Raw genomic sequence first — 7,652 nt, forward strand, 5'->3', positions numbered from 1 at the left:
AGCACTGACTGGTGTCGTACTGACTGCAAGGCAGCTAACCCTCACTACGGCTCTGGGAGGATCCAGATCCACCGTATCAAAGCCACAGGGACATCCAGAGAGTCCCTCATTGTGAAACTCATGAGTCGTTCTGCAGCAAAATGTATGGCTTGCATGCAAAGCGTGAGGAGGCAGGGAGTGGGTGGATAATTGAGATTGTAGCCTTACAATCTCAGTGGTCAGAGATTTAGCCAAGTGAGTTTGTGCTAAATTCAAACACATTCTGTTTTCAGAGCTTTGGGGGCTTAGGGATTGACAATAATGGATTGTGAGTCTGGATTGCTCCCATTTTATAGATTACAAAACTGAGGCACAGAAAGGATCCAACTTTATGTGGGAATTGGTTGAGTTTGGGATTTACATACTTTTTTTGTTTGATTTTTTTTGGCCATGTTGCATGTCCTGCAGGATCTTAATTCCCTGACCAGGGATTGAACCTGGGCCCTGGCAGTGAAAGCACCAAGTCCTAACCACTGGACTGCCAGAGAATTCCTTGAGTTGAGATTTAAATCAGGCCATGTTGTCAGCTTCTGTGCTCCCCTGCCTGCTGTATCCCCAGCCCAGTAACTATGTAACAAGCACCTTTACACTATAGACTCAGACTTACACCAGCCCCAAGAGATAGAAAACAAGCCCCTAGTTTTTTTCCAGGAGGAAACTGAGTCTCAGGAGAGTAATTTACTGAAGATGAGCAAGCCAGTAACTGACTGGTAGAGGCAGAGTTTCACCCGGTTCTGCCCGCTCCAAACCCACGTTCTTTCCAGTGGACGGCTAGATTGTGTCCTGAGTATACACACAAAAGTTACAAAAGAGTAAATGCTTGTAAATACATACAGTGTACAGAAGGCTACAAGAAATCCTGGTGTTTTCACGCCCTCCAGTCCTATTCCGCAGAGGTTATCAGGGCTGACAGTTGGATATGAGTTCCTTCGTGGCAGGAGGGGCTACATAATCGCAGGGCCCAGTGCAAAAATAAAAATATGGGGCCCTTTGTTCAAAAAAGATGAGGAATTTAAGATGATGATAGTAAACCAAATGGATCACAGAGCCTTTCTGGATGGGGGGGTGGTCTGTGCCACTGTCTGGTTCTCACACCCATGAACCCAGCTCTGCTCACTGACCAGGGATCGAACTCAGGCCCCCTTGCATCAGGAGGGTGGAGTCTTAGCCACTAGACCACCAGGGAAGTCCCCTCTCTCTCCTCTTAAAAGGATCCCAGTCCTGTTGGGCTCAGGACTCCACTTTTATGACCTCATTTAATCTTTTTTTTTCTAAGTTTTAATTTATTAGTTTTAACTGGAGGCTAATCACTTTACAATATTGTAGTGGGTTTTGCCATACATTGACATGAGTCAGTCACAGGTGTACATCCTGAACCCCCTCCACCTCCCTCCCCATCCCATCCCTCTGGGTTGTCCTAGCGCACCAGCTTTGAGTGCACTGATTCATGCATTGAACTTGGACCGGTGATCTATTTCACATATGGTAATGTACACGTTTCAATGCTATTCTCTCAAATCGTCCCACCCTCGCCTTTTCCCACAGAGTCCAAAAGTCTGTTCTTTACACTGTGTCTCTTTTGCTGTCTTGCATATAGAGTCGTCGTTACCATCCTTTAAATTCCATATATGTATTTATTAATATATAGTATGGGTGTTTTTCTTTCTGACTTACTTCACTCTGAATAATAGGCTCCGGTTTCATCCACCTCATTAAAACTGACTCAAACGCATTCTTTTTTATAGCTGAGTAATATTCTATTGTGTACATGTACCACAAATCTCTTATCCATCTGTCTGCTTATGGATACCTAGGTTGCTTCCATGTCCTATCTATTGTAAACAGTGCTGCAGTGAACATTGGGGTACATGAATCTCTTTCAATTCTGGTTTCCTTGGGGTGTATGCCCAGCAGTGGGATTGCTGGGCCATATGGCAGTTCTATTCCCAGTTTTTAAAGGAATCTCCATACTGTCCTCCATAGTGGCTGTACTAGTTTGCATTCCCAACAACAGCGTAAGAGGGTTCCCTTTTCTCCACGTCCTCTTCAGCATTTATTGTTTGTAGACTTTTTGAAGGCTGCCATTCTGACTGGCGTGAGATGGTACCTCATTGTGGTTTTGGTTTGCATTTCTCTGATAATGAGTGATGTTGAGCATCTTTTCATGTGTCTGTTAGCCATCTGTATGTCTTCTTAGGAGAAATGTCTGTTTAGTTTTTTGGCCCATTTTTTGATGGATGACCTCATTTAATCGTAATGACCTTAAAGAGTCTGTTTCCAAATACAGTCACGTTGAGGGTTAGAGCTCAACGTATGAATTTTAGGGGAGCACAGTTCAGTCTGTAACATCACCCAGACAGGAAGGCACACAAATCCTATGTGTACAGCCTGATGAGTTTTCACAAGCCATACCAGCTGCATCCAGCTCAGGAAGGAGAACATGATAAGTGCCTAGAACACCACCTCTCCAGGTTCCCTTCTAGGCACTTTCCATCCCCCCAGAGACTAACTGATACAAATCAGACTTGGCTGTGCTCACCTGACAATGCACAGGAAGCCAATCTGCCTACAGTGGGCTGTGGTGAAGGAAAGGACAGTCTTTAGTGCAGGTGCCCAATGTGGGGCCAAGCACGGAGAATGCGCAGCTTGTGCTCAGAAGACCTGAACTCCCCAGTGGCTTTCGGGGAAGGTGTTTGTGTTTTTTTTTAAATATTTATTTATTTATTTGGCTGCATTGAGTCTTAGCTGCAGCACACAGGATCTTTGTTTCAGCACACAGACTCCCTAGTTGTGGTTCCTGGGCTCCAGAATGCAAGGGCTCAGTAGTTTGTGGCATGTGGGCTTAGTTGCTTTGCAGCGTGTGGGGTCCTCAGTCCCTGACCAGGGATTGAGCCTGTGTCCCCCACATTGCACGGTGGATTCTTAACCACTGGATCACCAGGGAAGCCCCTAGGGAAGAATTTTTAAAGGCAAGGTAAGGGAGAAGGTCTCAGGGTGCCTGATCAGCTTGTAGACAGTTTTCTGATTGGTTGGGAGGTGAGGCAACTGGGTGGTATTTCAGGAGTCAGCATCATCAAGCTTCTGGCTCCAACTGGTCTGGGGTCTAGGTACTGGTGGTCAGCAAGCAGTTAACTTTTTCCACCTGCTGGGGGTTTTAGCATCTGCAAAACAGCTCAAAGATATGGCTCAGTATATTATCTACAGTCCTTGAGGAGGAACTAAAGGTCCTTGATTTGTTTTATGGCTAAACTATTAGTATTTTGTCTTGCTTGACTATTTTCCTTTGTTTCTGCATTTTCTCACTTCTCTGATTATATTTGCTCTTTGAAACTCAGAGAAGACCTAAGAGGTTAAAACTTTGGTACACCTGGAGAAGGCAATGGCAACCCACTCCAGTACTCTTGCCTGGAGAATCCCATGGACGGAGGAGCCTGGGCTACAGTCTCAAAGACTCAGACATGACTGAGCGACTTCACTTTCACTTTCACTTTCCTTTCTCTGTAAGTACAGGGAACTACACTCAGTGCTCTGTGGTGACCTGAATGGGAAGGAAATCCAAAAAAGAGGGGATATATATATATATCAGATCAGATCAGATCTGATTCAGCAACTACACTCCAATAAAAATTTAAAAAAAAAAAAAAAAAACTTTGGTACAAATAAGAGGTGGGAGGGGGACACTGGAATCTGTTCCCAGGAAGGCCCCATGGGGTCCTTCTTGATTTTACAACCACTATTGTGATTCTAACCTTATAGATTATTGTCTGATTTTAAACTTTTGTTTTAGCAAATGTATTTATTTTTAATTATTATTAAAAAAATTTTTTTTTGGCTGTGGTGAGTCTTTGTTGCTGCATGTGGGCTTTATTTAGTTGCAGTAGCAGGGGCTACCCTCCTGTTGTGGGCTGCGGGCTTCTCGTTGCAGTGGCTTCTCCTGTTGCGGTGGTTTCTCCTGCTGCAGAGCACAGGTTCTAGGAGCGAGGGCTTCAGTAGTTGTGGATCCCAGGCTCTAAAGCTCAGGTTCAGTAGTCGTGGCGCACAGGCTTGGTTGCTTGGAGGTCCATGGGGTCTTCCCGGATCAGGGACAAACCTGTGTCCCCTGAATTTTAAGGAGGACTCTTAACCACTGGACTGCCAGGGAAGCTCTGTTTTAAATTATTTTTTAATGTTTCTTTTTATTTATTCAATGTTTTGGATGGTCCTTCCAGCATGTGGGATCTTAGTTTCCCGGACTAGTGACTGAACCTGAGCCCCCTGCATTGGCAAGGTGGAGTCTTAACCATGAAACTATCAGAGGAGTCCCTGATTTTGAAATTTTTATATATTTATGTGTTCAGTTATGTGTTCAATGCTGTGTTATGAGTTCATCCATTAGAAAAAAAAATCATTTAGTTAGTTTTTGGTCGTGCTGCGTCTTTGTTGCTGTGTGGGCTTTTTGCTGTTGTGGTGAGCAGGGGCTTCTCATTGTGGGGGCTTCTTTTGTTGTGGAGCACAGGCTCTAAAGTGCAGGAGTTTCAGTGGTCACAGTTCCTGGGCTCTAGAGCACAGGCTCCGGAGAAGGCAATGGCACCCTACTCTAGTACTCTTTCCTGGGAAATCCCATGGATGGAGGAACCTGGTAGGCTGCAGTCCATGAGGTCGCTAAGAGTCGGACACAACTGAGCAACTTCACTTTCACTTTTCACTTTCCTGCATTGGAGAAGGAAATGGCAACCCACTTCAGTGTTCTTGCCTGGAGAACCCCAGGGACGGCGGAGCCTGGTGGGCTGCCGTCTATGCGGTCGCACAGAGTCGGATACGACTGAAGCGACTTAGCAGCAGCAGCAGCAGCAGAGCACAGGCTCAATAGTTGTGGCACAAGGGTTTTGTTGCTCTGAGGTATGTAGGATCTTCCAGGATCAGGGATTGAACCCATGTCTCCTGCATGGGCAGGTGGACCCTTTACCACTGAGTCACCAGGGAAGCCCATGAGTTCATCCATTTTGTTGCACATAGAAAAAATCTGCTCATTTCATGGCTGTGTCAATGTCTACATGCGTAAAAGTCCACTTTTACTGTAATTTTTTACCTATTCCATTGGATGGACATTTAATTCCTTTCCTGTTTTGGGTCCTGCAGCAAGTGCAGAGGGCAAACAGGGACTGCGAAATGAAGGTCAGTCTCTGAGAATCTAACAGGTGAAGGAATTGGATTTTTTTTAAAAATGTTAATTTCTTTGGCTGCACTGGGTCTTAGTTGTGGCACGCGGGATCTTTCGTTGGCAGCACACAGACTCTCCAGTTTCAGCATTCAGGCTTACTTGCTCCGCAGTGTGTGGGGTCTTAGTTCCTCGACTAGGGATTCAATCCAAGTCCCCTGCGCTGCAAGGCAGATTCTCAGCCAACTGGGCCAAAAAGTGCTTTTGTTTGATCTCTTGTGTTTATCTGCATCCATATTTTCCCCCTTCCCCAGCTCATTTAGCTCATCAGGATCTCTGAGGGTGGGAACCAGCAACAGTGCTTTTTAAAGTCCCCCATGCTTCTTGGATGGCTCAGTGGTAAAGAATCTGCCTGCCAATGCAGGAGATGTGGGTTTGATCCCTGGGTTGGGAAGATCCCCTGGAGGAGGAAATGGCAACCTACTCTAGTATTCTTGCTGGGAAATCTCATGGACAGAGGAGCCTGGTGGGCTACAGTCCATGGGGTCTCAAAAGAGTTGGACATGACTTAGTGACTAAACAATAATAGGTGATTCCAGAATCCTGCCAAGGCTGAGAATCAGTGATTCAGGCTTGGAATTTTAGAGCTGTGTGTTAGTGAGGCAGGGAGTTCCAGCCAGCCTGTGGGCGTTGCTTGGGTAATCTTGGTGGGCCCTGGATCAGGAAGTGGGTTCTAAATGCCAGCCTCGGATCAGAAGGAAGATTGGAGGTGGTGGCGAGCAGGTGCTGCCTCCTGGAAACACCCTCAGGGTCCCTTCATCTGGCAAGACTTGTGAGCACTGTTTCTGGAGCTTGTTAGAAATGCAGATACCTGGGTTCTTCCTCAGATCGAAGGTTCAGACTTTTAAGGAGTCCTGTGCACACAAAAGTTTGAAAACCACTGATTTTAAAAGTCGGCAAGTTCAGGATCTGGAATCTAGAGCATGCATGAGATTCCTGCTGATGTTGCGTATCATCATGGGGAGAGGCAGTGCCTCAGTTTCCTCATCTGTAAAATGTGTCCCGTGGTCTCTCCTGTTGTTTCCAACAAGAGGATCTGGTCCAGTTTGAACTAAGTCTGAGTTAGTTGCAAGCTGAAAGCTTTTAAGTTGCCATCATGTACAATGTTAATACCTTTAAAAAGACACTACAAAAAATTTAGCTGGTGTGTTTCTTTATGGTTTATTTCTTTAATTAACATATCCATTGGTTTTTGGCTGTGCTGAGTCTTTGTTGTAGTGGGTGGGCTTCTCATTATGATGGCTTCTCTTGTTGCTGAGAACAGGCTCTAGGCTCACAGACTTCAGTAATTGCAGCATTTGGGCTCAGGAATTGTGGTGCTTGGGCTTAGTTGCTTTGGCGTGTGGAATTTTCCCAGACCAGGGACTGAGCTCATGTCACCTGCATTGGCAGGCAGACTTTTATCCACAAGCCACCAGGGAAGTCCCTGATGTGTTTCTAATAATGAGTTAGGGATCAAGTAGAAGATTAGGGGTATTAATTAGGAGGAAAATGCATAAGAAAAATAATTAAAGCAACCGTTCCATTAAGCAGTGTTATTGTAATGATCAAGGATCCCCCAAGTTCTGGAAATAATTTTTTTTTAAATAAACATTTTACTTTGAAACAATTTTATTTATTTTTTTTAAAATATGGAACGCTTCACGAATTTGCGTATCATCCTTGTGCAGGGGCCATGCTAATCTTCTCTGTATCGTTCCAATTTTAGTATATGTGCTGCTGAAGTGAGCACTGAAACAATTTTAGATTTACAGAAAAGAAGGCACACAGAATTCCTGTTTACCCTATATCTAGCGTCCACTATTGCTAGCATCTGGTACAATCTTCACAATGAATAAACTGATATTACTACTAGAAAAAACTCTCTATATTTTCTTTTTAAATAGACTAATATTTTGGAAATCCATAGCAATTCCATGTGTTCTAGTGATTTTGTGGGGGAAATATACAAGGTCAACGAAATGTGTTGAGAAGCAACTTCAGGCTGGTTACTGCTTGCTCAGCACGGAAGCAGAAAAAGAGACCTGCTGATGTGGACTCTTCCTATACTGCTTGGTTGTGCCAGGGGTCACTTGGGGCCATTTATACCAGCCCTTCTATAAAGTCATCAGCTAATGCAGTTGGTAATTTGGCAGATTGGAGTGAAGGGGCCAAATAAAAATGAAATATTGAACCCAACTCTCCTGCCACTTTGCTATTTTTAAGGTCAAACTAGAGATCCATGTTCCTTGGGCTCCACTGCAGTGAATTTGGGAGCTGCAAGTTCATGATAAGCTGTTGATGTCTCTGCAAACAGAAAATCGAATCTCCAGACACAATCCCAGCTCAGCAACCTCTCAGCAGCTGCAGGCATGCCTCAAGGTCATAAAAGGCCCTAACCGGTGATGGATGGCTGCCCGGGACTAGATCTAGTCAT

General features: G+C 44.8%; 2 non-coding genes across 2 annotated transcripts; both read right to left on the reverse strand.

The window, feature by feature from the left end:
• Window positions 1-455: 455 nt before the first annotated feature.
• On the reverse strand, window positions 456-527 carry TRNAE-UUC (transfer RNA glutamic acid (anticodon UUC)). Its single transcript has one exon. It is a non-coding gene; the product is annotated as a tRNA-Glu (tRNA).
• A 6,334-nt stretch (window positions 528-6,861) lies between these two features.
• LOC139176584 (U6 spliceosomal RNA) lies at window positions 6,862-6,968 on the reverse strand. The gene has a single exon (XR_011561041.1). It is a non-coding gene; the product is annotated as a U6 spliceosomal RNA (small nuclear RNA).
• Between the last annotated feature and the right edge of the window lie 684 nt (window positions 6,969-7,652).

Source organism: Bos indicus, chromosome 16, assembly GCF_029378745.1.
Source record: "Bos indicus isolate NIAB-ARS_2022 breed Sahiwal x Tharparkar chromosome 16, NIAB-ARS_B.indTharparkar_mat_pri_1.0, whole genome shotgun sequence".
NCBI lineage: Eukaryota > Metazoa > Chordata > Mammalia > Artiodactyla > Bovidae > Bos > Bos indicus.